Here is an 18,084-nt window from a genome sequence, read left to right on the forward strand (position 1 = left end):
TGAAACGAGGTAATGATAGGAGGCATTATTGGGTCCCTGAAATTGCAAAAATGGTAATATTTTTCAATCGTTTCCAGTTTACCTCAGTTTAATCGCTACAGAAATGCCAGATATTACTGTGAAATAATAAGATGTTGTTGTGAAGTATTACTTCTGGACGTCCTTCGAAAATGCTTTAAGGCTTATAATGTATTAATTGTTGCTTGAAGCATTTTTAAAAGATAAGATGTTTAAAAAAGTATCTACATTTGGTTAATGAACAAAAATATGTATTTAAAAACAGACTTATTGCTACATGCTACGTCATTCTACGTCATTTGGTATATGATGGAGAGTTGTCTCATTGGAAATCACACCACATCTCCTTATTTTATATTATATTAAACTTATGCGTTACAAACAAGGGGATATGAGATAACTAGTATATCCAGTAGTGAAAGAACTTGTATACGGACAATGATATTAATTATGAATTATTACTTTCATTTTTCGAAACATTCATAGAAATAAAGATTTACCGAGTAATTGTCAGACTTTATTTTAGTTCATTAAAGAGATGCGAAAGATAGGAATAATCAAACTAATAAGAAGGAAACAAACTGTCAATGTCATGGCAAAAAAACGAAAAACGAAAAACGACCAAAAGACACATAACAATATACAAAACATAACATATAAAACTAAAGATTAAGCAACATGCTCTCCACATGTGACACCCGTTGCTCGTGTAAGCATCCACATCAACCTTCTATCATTTTTTTCAAGGAAATCAGGATAGGAGATGCAAGCTCTTAAATATTGAATGAACTAGGATAGATATACTTCGTATGAATACGGACAGATATTGGTCCATGTCTAGGTCTCTAAAATTTCATCCTTTTAGGGCCATTCAAAGATAATCTCGACGGTTTGTTTAAACATAATTCGAACTTTATTTACAAATTGATTTATCTTTGTTTAATCAAAATATAAAATTTTATATCTGACTGCACTGCCATTTTAAGTCCGAAATGATTCAAACTTGTATACATCACCACAATTAATATGAGTTACGCCTGTTCAAATACGTTAAGGTTTTTCTCTATTTACGTGACATCAACAAAGTAACAACGATGGGATAAACAATAATCAAAATTACTGCAAAAAGTTTTCCTTTTCTGCTGGCTACAAATGTTGAAATGTCAGAACCTCCTAGAAATGAATTCATCCAATACCCAGAACTTTGAATTTCCCTAGAAAGTTTCTCTGCAGTAAAGCCTGATGCTGTTGCGTTACTGATCTCCTTTTCAACTTCAGTTCTGATCACATTTCCATTTGAAGCATACTTCAGCAGCTCCTTACAGAACCTTTTGGAAAATTCAACACAATCATCTAGAAGAACACTATAAACGTTCGGAGAAGCTTGTAATGCGGCACATTGGAATGCAACTTCAGAAACATCATGGAAAATACCGATTGAGTACGCCTTTTTAATGTTATCTTTTATATTTACGAACGCTTCTACCTTCCGACGAATTTTATACATTCTCGCTTTCTCGTCTTCAAAACATAGTTCGATTCTCGTTACATCTTGAAGTGTATCCGACATAGTTGTGTCGCTGTAATATCGTGTACACAAAATGAAAGCATGATATGAATTGTTTACACATATATATACCTTGTGAGCTGATTTCTCGGCAAAAGATAGTTTACAGTTCAAAGATGACTTGTCTTCGTTTTTGTAAGCTCTCACAACACCTACATCTAAGTCAGAAACATTGTTCACCCGATAAGCAAAGGGATCGTAGCTCCGTAAGACTTTTTCCACCATATTTGTGTAAATATGGGAACAATGCTAATAATATACCTGAATAATGCGCAACGTGGAAAGGGATACATTAAAAATAGATACTGTGTAATTTGGTAAATTGTTTGACTTCAAGGACAAATATTAAATCAGGTTGTTTACGTCGGATAGGAACATAGTTAGAGTTATTAATAGTTCATAGATTTAATCAAATATACATGAAAAGGTACACCAAAAAAGGTTATTTTGTACATAAATCAGGCCTTTAAATAGTTTAACATTTGTTATTTCACTTATGTCAACAAATGTAAAACGATAAAATGACAAACAATAGTATTCAAAACACAACATACAAAACTTAAGAGTGAGCAACACGAATTTACCAAAACCGGGGGATGATCACATGTGCTCCGGAAGGGTTAGCAGATCTGCTCACATATGGCTACTGTCGTGTTACTAATGAAAGTACAAACCCCGTGACAAGTGTAAAGAAGACAGGAATGAGGTTACGACAATTGGAATATATCCGTCGTCATCAGTCAAGGAAATTATGATAGGAAAAACAAGCCCTGGAATATCGTATTAATTGGGAGATATATACGTCATATGCAGACGCTGCTGTAATATTGCTACATAGAAATGAAAATTTAACAATTGCAAGGTGAAATCATCTCTTTTATCGTAAAGTTTTGTTTTCAACCGACACTCATTGCCAATTTTTAAATGTAAATTAAGATATGAGGCAGACTAAACTACATCTGTTGTATTCTTTATTTCACGTTCGATGGGATAGATGCGTTCAACATAGTCACCAAACTTTGAATTAATTAGTGAGAGGACATCATCTATATAGCGGAACATGAATTTAAAGGATAAAGATAGTTTAGCGAAATGGACGTCACACTAAACTCCGAAACATATAAATGAACCAAAATTAAAACACATACAAGACTAACAAAGACCAGAGGTTCTTGACTTGGGACAGGCGTAGAAATGCGAAAGGAGAACATCATAACCCGTATCATGCCATCAACTGGTAATAAAATAATAGTGTTTATTTCCGATGCAAGGACCATATGAGTGAATCAATATTAATTCCAAAAAATGCCACCTTTAATGACTTGACAACAGTATCGTAACTATATCTCTTCTTCTTAAACAATAACACTACCTTATTTCATATCTAAATTATATATATATATATTTATAAGTCTAAATTGAAAACAACGTTCAAACCTATGATTGCGTTGGATAAAAACCGCAATTTTTATACGTGTGCATGCAAAATAAATTTCTTGGTAAAGGAGTCTAAATACAGCACAAACAACATTTTCCAAAAGACCAAAAAAGTGAAAAAGTATATTTTAACAAAACGCATTTTACTAACAGGTCGAACAACGGATGTTCTTAAACCCTGCTGACTGCCATTGGCGATTGCCAAATAAACGGATCATAAGATGTAACAAAATGGATCTTTATCATTAATTTCATACCAAACAGAAAACAATAAACTTGCGGAAAAGATGGTATACCGCAAACATGAGGTGCAAAAATTTGTACACCAGATCCGGATTTCGACAATTAATGTCTCTTCAGTGATGTTAGGAATCGAAACGGTATTTGGAAGGCCATATAATTTACCTCAATTTAGGATAGACTCTTGAATTTTGAAGAGTTGAAATAGGATGAACGGATCATATAAACCCGTAGGCAAATATAATACAAAGCCCAAACGAAAAAATATAAATAAGTCTAAATTGAAAACAACGTTCAAACCTATGATTGCGTTGGATAAAAACCGCAATTTGTATACGTGTGCATGCAAAATAAATTTCTTGGTAAAGGAGTCTAAATACAGCACAAACAACATTTTCCAAAAGACCAAAAAAGTGAAAAAGTATATTTTAACAAAGCGCATTTGACTAACAGGTCGAACAACGGATGTTCTTAAACCCCAATATATATATATCTCATTATTGTTGCAACGATACTTATAAAAGATGATATTCTAACCCGATGAAATTATATCGAAAAAGAAAGGCGAAAGATACCAAGGGGACATTCAAACTCATAATCGTGTCAATGTTTTTCCTTTCAAAATGCAATAATATATTTGAGTTCTTTGTGTGTTAAAAGAGCTCACTTGTACTCGCTATACTGGCACTTCATTTACAAAATAAGTTGGCGGTGTTAAAATTTACTAGGCGTTATGTCAGTGAATCCTCTGTTCAGTCACTAAAACTTTAATGCATTTAAAGTTCTTTATACTGTCTTGGCCATGGGCAATCAACAGACGTCCATTTGTCAATCTCTAAATCGGCCTATGATATAGTATATAAACATTATTTTTAAATACCAAATTGGGTTCTCATGACAGATGTTTAAGTCGTATAATCACTTAAAGTTTCCGTTTGTGAGTGTTAACAGAAAAAGGACCTGAACCGAACGGAAAATATTGTCAGAAGATAGCTTTGCGTATGATAATTTAATATGACGCTGCTGTTTGATGGTACGGTAGATCGAATAGATCTTTGGCTTTCCTAACGTTTTTCGAACAACAACGATTATCAATTTGTGTGTGCTACCTATTTTCCCCTTTTCCTGGTATCTTTTATTGGTTCGTTTTATATAACAGTTTAACAACATTAAATTCCAAATCAGAACTAGTTCACAGCGATTGGATCAGCAAAAGTATAGAAACAGTTTAAGTAGCCCTCTCTTTAAAGAAAATAATGTAGCAGTGTCTGTATAACTTACGAAAACGACATTTGTTTGTAAATACATGTAATTGTCATTCTTCTGACATCTGACATCTTTAAAGACCTTTAGTGATTGACTTTGCTTTACAAAGTTTGTCTATTGAAAAAAAGAATACATAGGTATCTCCGTACACATTTTGTCAACAAATGTAATAATACAAAGTATTATCTTCTGTCAAAACGGTTCAAGGGGCCTCCGTGGCCGAGTGGTCTAAGGAGTCAAACTATTGTAACACTAGCCTGTCAACACTGAGGTGGTGATTCCGAATTTGACACATGGCAGGTCGTTCGACTCCAATCTTAATTGACTAGGATTGTCAGTTTTCCTACCGAAGGTCGGTGGTTCTCTCCGATTACACTTTCTTTTACTACTATAATTTCATAAGCGGTTTCCCCGCTTTTATTTGAAATAAAATTGCATGCTTTTCGTGATTTGTTCACTGCGTGATTTGAACTGACGGAACACAAAAACCAACCCTATCCCGCCCTTGAGAATATTTGTTCTGCTGTTTGTTGTATATTTTCAGATATTGTCAAAAGAGGCGTCGTGGATTGGGCAGAATATGAACTTAATACTTAATTTTTGCTGAATTTATCACAGTTGGCGTCTGGTAGCCCAGTTGCCATTTGGAGAAAACGATAGATGATGGCCTTCAATGTTTTTATCTTGGACATTAATGAGACATTGTCGATTAATGCAAATTCGTTGGCCGGTTGATTTATAGTTGAACTGTCCTAAAAATCCATGACAAAAAAATTGCCAAAATTCAAATTTACTATTTGTTGTTTTTTATTATGATTATTAAATAGTTTGTCTTACAATTTGTCTAAAACGAAGGTAATCTGGAATCTTTGGAATTATTACAAGTGATTTCAATGAATTTGGGTTATCTTTTATCATGTTTTTTGAATCCCTAAATTTACATCTGTTGGTTTCTTTCGAATATTCAATAAATTACTGCTGAGCCTTATAAATGTTCTGTGGTCTATATTACTCCTCTGTTGGTTGTGTAATGATATGTTTTAATAGTCACTAAACAGAACTACGTACTGATTGGTGTTTTACTGTTCCCTATATCACAGTCATTTTTCCTATCACTTGACGAGATGTTTTTCTTTTATACTTCAACGTTAATTTGCTTGAAAGAAAATTGCAAAAATGAAAAAAATCATCATTCCTTTCCAGTATATGTCAGTTGAGTCGCTACATAAATTGCAGTTGTGATATCCCTGCGAAGTCATAAACAGGTTAAGATTAATACCTAAAATAGCCATTTCTCAAAAACCTTTTTTTTTTCTTTTAAGCGAAGGCCTTCCCTAAAATATATTTTATCGATTATAACATATGTGTATAAAACATCGTTTAGTATAATATCTTTATTATGATTGCTTGACACTGAATATGAGGTTATTTTGGCAGTTTTTTTAGTTAAAGATAAAAGCAGCAAGTTTCAAGCTCTCATGCAAATATTTCAAAAATATGAAAACTGATATCTGACATGATCTTGACAGGGCAAACATTAAGTCCGACAATTTCAAATTCCTTATTTACATGTGTAGATTAGTACTATATTAACTACATGTCATTGAGTGTTCATTTTTTTACCATTTTACCCTGTTGTTTACTTTTCCATTGTAAAAGGTGTTTTTAATTTGAATTCATAGAAAAAGTTTGGGTGTACTAAAATGATTTCAAAACACCAGAACGAAACTGTAAAGTGGTTAAAAAAAATTTAACTAAAAAAGTAAAAAAAAAAATAATAAATAGTTTTAGTAAAATTACAATGGAAAAATGTACCTCTTAGGCTAATTATATGGTGAATCATTTTTACTGCACTTTATTGAACCATGCCTAAAAGCTTATAATATAGTGATACGAAAATGGTTGCTTTTATATATCCAACCCATTATAGCCCAGAACAAGGTTTAATTAATTTTTGAAATCATTATCAATTCTTTTTATCATTATGATGATTGTCAAATCTTTGTTTTAGCAGGTCTTTATGTATTTTATACTTTAATGACATATATGTGTCACTGCAGATCCACCGACCTGTAAGATCACCACAATCTTATAAATAATAAGTCATTACTTTTCCCTAGAACATGATAAAATATAGAAAGAGGGAAAAATGTTCTGAGAGGTCTGCAAAGAAGAAAAAACAGTAAATTAGCAACTCCGTGGAAAACGAAAAGATTGAGCAACCACACTAAAACATGGTACGAAGATTCTACTACCATTTCCATTAGTGGCACCGGTATTTAAAAGATTAGATGTATAAAAGATCCTCATGTGGTTAATACACATAAATATTTTGTATTTATGACATGACTTATATTAAACTTGTGAATATACATACAAGGAGATATGAGATAACTATTCACAAGTGACCACACTTTTAAATGGACAATGAAATTAATTACGGATTATTACGTTATTTTTTTTTTGTTCATTGAAATGAAGTTTTACCAAAAAATCTCCAGACTTTCTTGTTTTTTTTATGAATACGGTTAAATACATGACCATGTCTATGTCTTTTAGATCCAATTCAAATTTTAAAGGATGAAGTTTCTTTCAAAAGATATATTTATATCTGCAAATAATCAATTCCTTCAAATTCAATACGTCTAGATCGTACATTATTTTTGATTCAGTATATTATTTCCAAATTAAGTTATGTTCGTATAATCAAAGTGGATCAAGTATAGAATACGTATTTGTAGTTCTGTCGAATTATTATAAATTTTCATAGAAGCTAAATTGGTTCTTATGTATTTATAAGGGAGTTTTTTTTCAGTTATTTGGTTTTCATTTTTATAAAACAATTGTAGTTCCTTTCAATTTTAAATGAGTTCTATGCATTTAAAATATTGTAAAGATTAAATTGTCAACAGGTCAGCAGGTTAAATAGTCGACAGGTAAGCTGGTCGACAGGTCCTGCTGACTCAATAATTCGATTGTTGGACCTCAATTATTTAAATGCTAGCCTGTCGACCTGCTGGCTTGTTGAACTGTCGACTTGCTGCCCTGTAGACCCGCTGACTAAATAAATGGCTGCGGCTTTTAAAAAATTTCTAAGTGAGGAAATTTTATCGACCTGCTGACTTGTCGACCTGTCAACCTGCTCACCTGCTCACCTGTCGACCTGCTTATCTGTCGACCTGCGCACCTGTCGACATGTAGACCTGCTGAATCAATATTTCAATTGATGGAGACCAATTATTTATATGCTGACCTGTCGACCTGCTGACTTGTCGACCTGTCGACTTGCTGCCTTATAGACTCGCTGACTAAATAAATGGCTGCGGGTTTAAAATAGTTTCTAAGTGAGGACATTTTATCGACCTGCTGACTTGTCGACCTGTCAACCTGCTGACCTGTCGACCTGCTTATCTGTCGACCTGCTGACCTGTCGACATGTAGACCTGCTGACTCAATATTTCAATTGTTGGAGACCAATTATTTATATGCTGGCCTGTCGACCTGCTTACTTGTCGACCCGTCGACTTGCTGCCTTGTAGACCCGCTGACTAAATAAATGGCTGCGGTTTTAAAAAAGTTCCTAAGTGAGGATATTTTATCGACCTGTTGACTTGTCGACCTGTCGACCTGCTGACTTGCTGACCTGTCGACCTGCTGTCTGTCGACATGTAGACCTGCTGACTCAATAATCAAATTCTTGGAGACCAATTATTTATATGCTGACCTGTCGACTTGCTGCCATGTAGGGTTAGGGTTAGTTTTAGGGTTAGGGCTAGGGTTATCGTTAAGGTTATTTGTGGACCTGTTAGTATATTGTTTAAACCTCCCCAAGGACTCAGCGTATGAATATTATGCAAACCAGCGAAGGAATTTAGCCGGAACTACTTAAACATATACTATACTTGGGCCCAAAGTTCCATATCTAACAAAACTGCTTTTTAATTCTAAAACTATTTGAAATTGACTTCATCAACACGATGAATATGAATATGTAAAGGTTCTCTATCATCAACAAAGTTACAACGTTGGAATAAACAATGATCAAAATTACTACTTTTCCTTTTCTGCTGGCTACAACTGTTGAAATTTCTGATCTTCTAGAAATGAATTCATCCAATACGCAGAACTTTGAATTTTCCTAGAAAGCTTTTCAGCAGTGAATCCTGATGCAGTTGCGTATCTGATTTCTTTTTCAACTCCAGTTCTGATCTAATTTCCATTTGAAGCATACTTCAGTAGCTCATTACAGAACCTTTTTGAAAATTCAACACAATCATCTAGAATACACTTTAAACGTTCGGAGAAGCTTGTAAGACGGCACACTGGAAAGCAACTTCTGTCCTAAGTTATGAACCTGTTGTTTAGCGGTTATCGTTTGTTGATGTGGTTCATAATGTTTCTCTTTTATCGTTTTTTATATAGACTAGATCGTTGGTTTTCCTGTTTGAATTGTTTTACACTAGTCATTTTAGGGCCCTTTATAGCTTGCTGTTCAGTGTGAGCCAAGGCTCTGTGTTGAAGGCCGTACTTTGACCTATAGTTGTTTACTTTTTACACATTGTGACTTGGATGGAGAGTTGTCTCATTGGCACTCATACCACATCTTATTATTTCTATTTAGAGTTATGCAATGTGGGATTTTATGATTTAAAAATAGCATCTGTTTAAATTGTTTGACTTTAGGGACAACTATTTAAAAAAGTTGTTTTCGTCGGATAGGAACATAGTTAGAGTTACTAATAGTTAATAGTCTAAATCAGATACACATGAAAAGGCACACCAAACATGGTTATTTTGTACATCAATCAGGTCGTTTAAATTGTTTTCCATTCAGCGGGATTTTTTTAATGTTAAGGGTGTTTCTATTGATTGATTGGGTGATTGGTGTTCAACACGGTCAGTTTTTATTGGTTGAGGAAGCCGGGGTGCCCGGATAGAACCACCGACCTTCGGTAGAAAAACTTCTAGTTAATTGAGATTGGAGTCGAACGCACCTGCAACGTGCGGGATTCGAACTCACAACCTCAGTGCTGACAGGATAGTGATACAGTAGTTCGAATTATGCGAAAAATTAGTATACACAGAATCTTACACATTCATCCACATATTCTCACACAAGCATGAACCTTCATCATTATTTATAGTCTTTTTTAGAAACAAAATTAATCATCTTGTCCATTCTGTCTTGTACTTCATCTGACATCAGATTAGTTTGACGAACGTCCTTGAAATCATCAGTCACTATTTTATTATATATTTCAAGTACGATCTATCACCTTCTAAAAGAACTTCAGACGTTTTGCGATATGTACAAAACAATATAACACGGCTATCTCGTATCTTTCCAATTAGTTAATCGAATGCAGCATGGTTTTGTTTTAGTACAACTTTGCTAAATACACCATCAACTTTATTCACATTAATATTTTCTGAACATGATTCTCAACGTTTTTCTATCGAATAAATAGGTTTATTAACACACTCCGTGTTGTTTACTCATTTCTCAGGTAAATTGTCACCTGTAACATCAATACACTGTTCTCTATGCACGTATTCGACAGTTTCAAAATCAGCTGTATCATCTATTATTGAGGTAACGTTTTATCTATGTCTATATCATCATATTTTTTTTTCGGTATATTTAAAATGGTTTCTTCAATATCAAACGAATTAGAATCCACGGAAACAATTTCATCCTGATTTAAACTATTATTTTGAAAACTGTTATAATATTCTGACATTCTATTAGTGTTTCGTTTAACTGTAGAGTTTGATTTTGATCGACTACTAAGACCACTCAGCCATCGAGGTCCCACATTGTGTAAATACAACTTTTCCTCCTTATAGACACAGATGAACTACTTCAAACTACAATAAATAACAAATTTGAGGATTTGTTTAACTTTCCCATTGTCAACTTCCCATTTCTCAGCAGTAACATATCCTTTTGTCCCATCGTATGACGTTAACATATCTAAATTAATTCGTTTACGCTAGTGTTTGTGGTATTTTGACTGGTTGTGGAATTACAAGATGGGGTGCGCAATGCATAGCAAGAAACGCAAATCCTTTCGACGCACCGATCTCGCTCGTTTTTGAGTTCATCGATTCCCTCAGTTTTGTTTTTAACTTGATTTTTCTTCTTTGGTTTTTTTTATGGACTAGAGTTAGCTACGGTTGCCTCTTATCTATTTTATATGCAATTACTAGTTCATTATTGAAATCGGAAATACCATTTCTATTAAATACTGCAATTTGTCTTTTGTTTTGTTTTTTTTTTTTTGTGCCATGGCGTTGTCAGTTTATTTTCGACTAATGAGTTTGGATGTCCCTTTGGTATCTTTCTTCTCTCTGTGTCAACAAAAACTGGTAAACTTTAAATTCCATGAGAGTGGATATCTTTAAATTTAATAGTGACCATGGTGACTATTATTCCAGTTATGTAAACTTCTGAACAAATTCGAAAGTTTTTTTTTAATTGCTAATTTACCGGTGAAAGTTATTTTCTATGCTTTTCAATCACCATTTTGGTGAATGTGTACTAATGTTGTTTAATAATGACTACCCAATACTATTATTTGGCATACCACAGTCATTTTCCTATCACTTGTCCACATCTCGACATCTTTTTATTGTGTACTTTAATATTAAGCTTCTTTACAGAAGGGATTTGCTAGAAGATATTACCTGGCCCTAAAATATGCAAACAAAACCGTAAAATTCCTCAATCCTTTCCGGTTATTGTCAGTTTAATTGATAAATGAATAAGCTAATATAATCTGGACTTAACAGAAATGTCAGTTGTGGTATCACTGTTATTGTATAAACATGTTGAAATTTTTACCTTAAGTTGCCATTTTAAACATAAGGTTTTGGAAATATTAGATATAAGCCCAGGCTGACCTAAAACGGTGTTATAACACAAATGACATCTCTGTATAAGACATCATGCAGCAAATTATTTATGATAAATCATATGCCCTGAAAATGGGACTGTCTTAGCGTACGATAAAGAAAAAAGGTTTCACGTTAATTTTTCCTTAAAATTTTGACCCAAAAAACGTTTAGTATACACGATCGCGCTATATGCAAAGACAAATATACCTTTATGACCTAATTTTTTAGATACTTCCGTTTGAAATTTGCATGTTTCATGAAAAAAAAAGTTAAAATTTTGAATACTTGTCCGAAAAAGATAACACAACTTTCAAACAGAAAGTGATATGTTTACCCGTTTTTTCCAAAGTTTAATTTACTTTATAGAACTTTACGGAAGCCCCTCTACATGAATACTGTTTGCTATAATCTTATTTTGAAATCATATAATAATTGTTGATAAAAGCTGTAAACATTTTTCTCACACATACAAATACATATAGAAAAAATTCTCTAGTTAATTGTGTAACAATTTCGATACAATAGTCGTTTGCAGAATAGACAAAATGGGGTCTATGTGCTCCTTCCTTTGGCTAGAAACAAAACTCGCAGTTTTATAAATGCGAGAGATCTCAATTCCCCTTTTTTCGTGGAACTGTATTTTCAAAGCGCAACTTCGTTATGCAGTTATTCCCACCGTACAAAAAAAAATGTTTTAAAAATTACTGACATATTCGGATATACTGACGATAAAAATGCACAGAGTCTTCATTTTGTATAAAACATCGTTTAGTATAATATCTTTATTATGATTGCTTGACACTGAATATGAGGTTATTTTGGCAGTTTTTTTAGTTAAAGATAAAAGCAGCAAGTTTCAAGCTCTCATGCAAATATTTCAAAAATATGAAAACTGATATCTGACATGATCTTGACAGGGCAAACATTAAGTCCGACAATTTCAAATTCCTTATTTACATGTGTAGATTAGTACTATATTAACTACATGTCATTGAGTGTTCATTTTTTTACCATTTTACCCTGTTGTTTACTTTTCCATTGTAAAAGGTGTTTTTAATTTGAATTCATAGAAAAAGTTTGGGTGTACTAAAATGATTTCAAAACACCAGAACGAAACTGTAAAGTGGTTAAAAAAAATTTAACTAAAAAAGTAAAAAAAAAAAAAAATAAATAGTTTTAGTAAAATTACAATGGAAAAATGTACCTCTTAGGCTAATTATATGGTGAATCATTTTTACTGCACTTTATTGAACCATGCCTAAAGGCTTATAATATAGTGATACGAAAATGGTTGCTTTTATATATCCAACCCATTATAGCCCAGAACAAGGTTTAATTAATTTTTGAAATCATTATCAATTTTTTTTATCATTATGATGATTGTCAAATCTTTGTTTTAGCAGGTCTTTATGTATTTTATACTTTAATGACATATATGTGTCACTGCAGATCCACCGACCTGTAAGATCACCACAATCTTATAAATAATAAGTCATTACTTTTCCCTAGAACATGATAAAATATAGAAAGAGGGAAAAATGTTCTGAGAGGTCTGCAAAGAAGGAAAAACAGTAAATTAGCAACTGCGTGGAAAACGAAAAGATTGAGCAACCACACTAAAACATGGTACGAAGATTCTACCATTTCCATTAGTGGCACCGGTATTTAAAAGATAAGATGTATAAAAGATCCTCATGTGGTTAATAAACATAAATATTTTGTATTTATGACATGACTTATATTAAACTTGTGAATATACATACAAGGAGATATGAGATAACTATTCACAAGTGACCACACTTTTAAATGGACAATGAAATTAATTACGGATTATTACGTTATTTTTTTTTTGTTCATTGAAATGAAGTTTTACCAAAAAATCTCCAGACTTTCTTGTTTTTTTTATGAATACGGTTAAATACATGACCATGTCTATGTCTTTTAGATCCAATTCAAATTTTAAAGGATGAAGTTTCTTTCAAAAGATATATTTATATCTGCAAATAATCAATTCCTTCAAATTCAATACGTCTAGATCGTACATTATTTTTGATTCAGTATATTATTTCCAAATTAAGTTATGTTCGTATAATCAAAGTGGATCAAGTATAGAATACGTATTTGTAGTTCTGTCGAATTATTATAAATTTTCATAGAAGCTAAATTGGTTCTTATGTATTTATAAGGGAGTTTTTTTTCAGTTATTTGGTTTTCATTTTTATAAAACAATTGTAGTTCCTTTCAATTTTAAATGAGTTCTATGCATTTAAAATATTGTAAAGATTAAATTGTCAACAGGTCAGCAGGTTAAATAGTCGACAGGTAAGCTGGTCGACAGGTCCTGCTGACTCAATAATTCGATTGTTGGACCTCAATTATTTAAATGCTAGCCTGTCGACCTGCTGGCTTGTTGAACTGTCGACTTGCTGCCCTGTAGACCCGCTGACTAAATAAATGGCTGCGGCTTTTAAAAAATTTCTAAGTGAGGAAATTTTATCGACCTGCTGACTTGTCGACCTGTCAACCTGCTCACCTGCTCACCTGTCGACCTGCTTATCTGTCGACCTGCGCACCTGTCGACATGTAGACCTGCTGAATCAATATTTCAATTGATGGAGACCAATTATTTATATGCTGACCTGTCGACCTGCTGACTTGTCGACCTGTCGACTTGCTGCCTTATAGACTCGCTGACTAAATAAATGGCTGCGGGTTTAAAATAGTTTCTAAGTGAGGACATTTTATCGACCTGCTGACTTGTCGACCTGTCAACCTGCTGACCTGTCGACCTGCTTATCTGTCGACCTGCTGACCTGTCGACATGTAGACCTGCTGACTCAATATTTCAATTGTTGGAGACCAATTATTTATATGCTGGCCTGTCGACCTGCTTACTTGTCGACCCGTCGACTTGCTGCCTTGTAGACCCGCTGACTAAATAAATGGCTGCGGTTTTAAAAAAGTTCCTAAGTGAGGATATTTTATCGACCTGTTGACTTGTCGACCTGTCGACCTGCTGACTTGCTGACCTGTCGACCTGCTGTCTGTCGACATGTAGACCTGCTGACTCAATAATCAAATTCTTGGAGACCAATTATTTATATGCTGACCTGTCGACTTGCTGCCATGTAGGGTTAGGGTTAGTTTTAGGGTTAGGGCTAGGGTTATCGTTAAGGTTATTTGTGGACCTGTTAGTATATTGTTTAAACCTCCCCAAGGACTCAGCGTATGAATATTATGCAAACCAGCGAAGGAATTTAGCCGGAACTACTTAAACATATACTATACTTGGGCCCAAAGTTCCATATCTAACAAAACTGCTTTTTAATTCTAAAACTATTTGAAATTGACTTCATCAACACGATGAATATGAATATGTAAAGGTTCTCTATCATCAACAAAGTTACAACGTTGGAATAAACAATGATCAAAATTACTACTTTTCCTTTTCTGCTGGCTACAACTGTTGAAATTTCTGATCTTCTAGAAATGAATTCATCCAATACGCAGAACTTTGAATTTTCCTAGAAAGCTTTTCAGCAGTGAATCCTGATGCAGTTGCGTATCTGATTTCTTTTTCAACTCCAGTTCTGATCTAATTTCCATTTGAAGCATACTTCAGTAGCTCATTACAGAACCTTTTTGAAAATTCAACACAATCATCTAGAATACACTTTAAACGTTCGGAGAAGCTTGTAAGACGGCACACTGGAAAGCAACTTCTGTCCTAAGTTATGAACCTGTTGTTTAGCGGTTATCGTTTGTTGATGTGGTTCATAATGTTTCTCTTTTATCGTTTTTTATATAGACTAGATCGTTGGTTTTCCTGTTTGAATTGTTTTACACTAGTCATTTTAGGGCCCTTTATAGCTTGCTGTTCAGTGTGAGCCAAGGCTCTGTGTTGAAGGCCGTACTTTGACCTATAGTTGTTTACTTTTTACACATTGTGACTTGGATGGAGAGTTGTCTCATTGGCACTCATACCACATCTTATTATTTCTATTTAGAGTTATGCAATGTGGGATTTTATGATTTAAAAATAGCATCTGTTTAAATTGTTTGACTTTAGGGACAACTATTTAAAAAAGTTGTTTTCGTCGGATAGGAACATAGTTAGAGTTACTAATAGTTAATAGTCTAAATCAGATACACATGAAAAGGCACACCAAACATGGTTATTTTGTACATCAATCAGGTCGTTTAAATTGTTTTCCATTCAGCGGGATTTTTTTAATGTTAAGGGTGTTTCTATTGATTGATTGGGTGATTGGTGTTCAACACGGTCAGTTTTTATTGGTTGAGGAAGCCGGGGTGCCCGGATAGAACCACCGACCTTCGGTAGAAAAACTTCTAGTTAATTGAGATTGGAGTCGAACGCACCTGCAACGTGCGGGATTCGAACTCACAACCTCAGTGCTGACAGGATAGTGATACAGTAGTTCGAATTATGCGAAAAATTAGTATACACAGAATCTTACACATTCATCCACATATTCTCACACAAGCATGAACCTTCATCATTATTTATAGTCTTTTTTAGAAACAAAATTAATCATCTTGTCCATTCTGTCTTGTACTTCATCTGACATCAGATTAGTTTGACGAACGTCCTTGAAATCATCAGTCACTATTTTATTATATATTTCAAGTACGATCTATCACCTTCTAAAAGAACTTCAGACGTTTTGCGATATGTACAAAACAATATAACACGGCTATCTCGTATCTTTCCAATTAGTTAATCGAATGCAGCATGGTTTTGTTTTAGTACAACTTTGCTAAATACACCATCAACTTTATTCACATTAATATTTTCTGAACATGATTCTCAACGTTTTTCTATCGAATAAATAGGTTTATTAACACACTCCGTGTTGTTTACTCATTTCTCAGGTAAATTGTCACCTGTAACATCAATACACTGTTCTCTATGCACGTATTCGACAGTTTCAAAATCAGCTGTATCATCTATTATTGAGGTAACGTTTTATCTATGTCTATATCATCATATTTTTTTTTCGGTATATTTAAAATGGTTTCTTCAATATCAAACGAATTAGAATCCACGGAAACAATTTCATCCTGATTTAAACTATTATTTTGAAAACTGTTATAATATTCTGACATTCTATTAGTGTTTCGTTTAACTGTAGAGTTTGATTTTGATCGACTACTAAGACCACTCAGCCATCGAGGTCCCACATTGTGTAAATACAACTTTTCCTCCTTATAGACACAGATGAACTACTTCAAACTACAATAAATAACAAATTTGAGGATTTGTTTAACTTTCCCATTGTCAACTTCCCATTTCTCAGCAGTAACATATCCTTTTGTCCCATCGTATGACGTTAACATATCTAAATTAATTCGTTTACGCTAGTGTTTGTGGTATTTTGACTGGTTGTGGAATTACAAGATGGGGTGCGCAATGCATAGCAAGAAACGCAAATCCTTTCGACGCACCGATCTCGCTCGTTTTTGAGTTCATCGATTCCCTCAGTTTTGTTTTTAACTTGATTTTTCTTCTTTGGTTTTTTTTATGGACTAGAGTTAGCTACGGTTGCCTCTTATCTATTTTATATGCAATTACTAGTTCATTATTGAAATCGGAAATACCATTTCTATTAAATACTGCAATTTGTCTTTTGTTTTGTTTTTTTTTTTTGTGCCATGGCGTTGTCAGTTTATTTTCGACTAATGAGTTTGGATGTCCCTTTGGTATCTTTCTTCTCTCTGTGTCAACAAAAACTGGTAAACTTTAAATTCCATGAGAGTGGATATCTTTAAATTTAATAGTGACCATGGTGACTATTATTCCAGTTATGTAAACTTCTGAACAAATTCGAAAGTTTTTTTTTAATTGCTAATTTACCGGTGAAAGTTATTTTCTATGCTTTTCAATCACCATTTTGGTGAATGTGTACTAATGTTGTTTAATAATGACTACCCAATACTATTATTTGGCATACCACAGTCATTTTCCTATCACTTGTCCACATCTCGACATCTTTTTATTGTGTACTTTAATATTAAGCTTCTTTACAGAAGGGATTTGCTAGAAGATATTACCTGGCCCTAAAATATGCAAACAAAACCGTAAAATTCCTCAATCCTTTCCGGTTATTGTCAGTTTAATTGATAAATGAATAAGCTAATATAATCTGGACTTAACAGAAATGTCAGTTGTGGTATCACTGTTATTGTATAAACATGTTGAAATTTTTACCTTAAGTTGCCATTTTAAACATAAGGTTTTGGAAATATTAGATATAAGCCCAGGCTGACCTAAAACGGTGTTATAACACAAATGACATCTCTGTATAAGACATCATGCAGCAAATTATTTATGATAAATCATATGCCCTGAAAATGGGACTGTCTTAGCGTACGATAAAGAAAAAAGGTTTCACGTTAATTTTTCCTTAAAATTTTGACCCAAAAAACGTTTAGTATACACGATCGCGCTATATGCAAAGACAAATATACCTTTATGACCTAATTTTTTAGATACTTCCGTTTGAAATTTGCATGTTTCATGAAAAAAAAAGTTAAAATTTTGAATACTTGTCCGAAAAAGATAACACAACTTTCAAACAGAAAGTGATATGTTTACCCGTTTTTTCCAAAGTTTAATTTACTTTATAGAACTTTACGGA

General features: G+C 33.4%; 1 long non-coding RNA gene across 2 annotated transcripts; it reads right to left on the minus strand.

The window, feature by feature from the left end:
- Nucleotides 1-908: 908 nt before the first annotated feature.
- Nucleotides 909-15,094, minus strand: LOC127716562 (uncharacterized). 2 transcript variants are annotated; one of them, XR_007989006.1, is made up of 2 exons: nucleotides 15,064-15,094; nucleotides 909-1,346 (listed from the first exon to the last, which is right to left on the minus strand). It is a non-coding gene; the product is annotated as an uncharacterized LOC127716562 (long non-coding RNA). The 2 variants fall into 2 exon arrangements; XR_007989005.1 differs by lacking the exon at nucleotides 15,064-15,094 and adding an exon at nucleotides 8,781-8,829.
- Between the last annotated feature and the right edge of the window lie 2,990 nt (nucleotides 15,095-18,084).

The sequence above is a fragment of the Mytilus californianus genome, unplaced genomic scaffold (assembly GCF_021869535.1).
Source record: "Mytilus californianus isolate M0D057914Y unplaced genomic scaffold, xbMytCali1.0.p SCAF_9, whole genome shotgun sequence".
Taxonomy (NCBI): domain Eukaryota; kingdom Metazoa; phylum Mollusca; class Bivalvia; order Mytilida; family Mytilidae; genus Mytilus; species Mytilus californianus.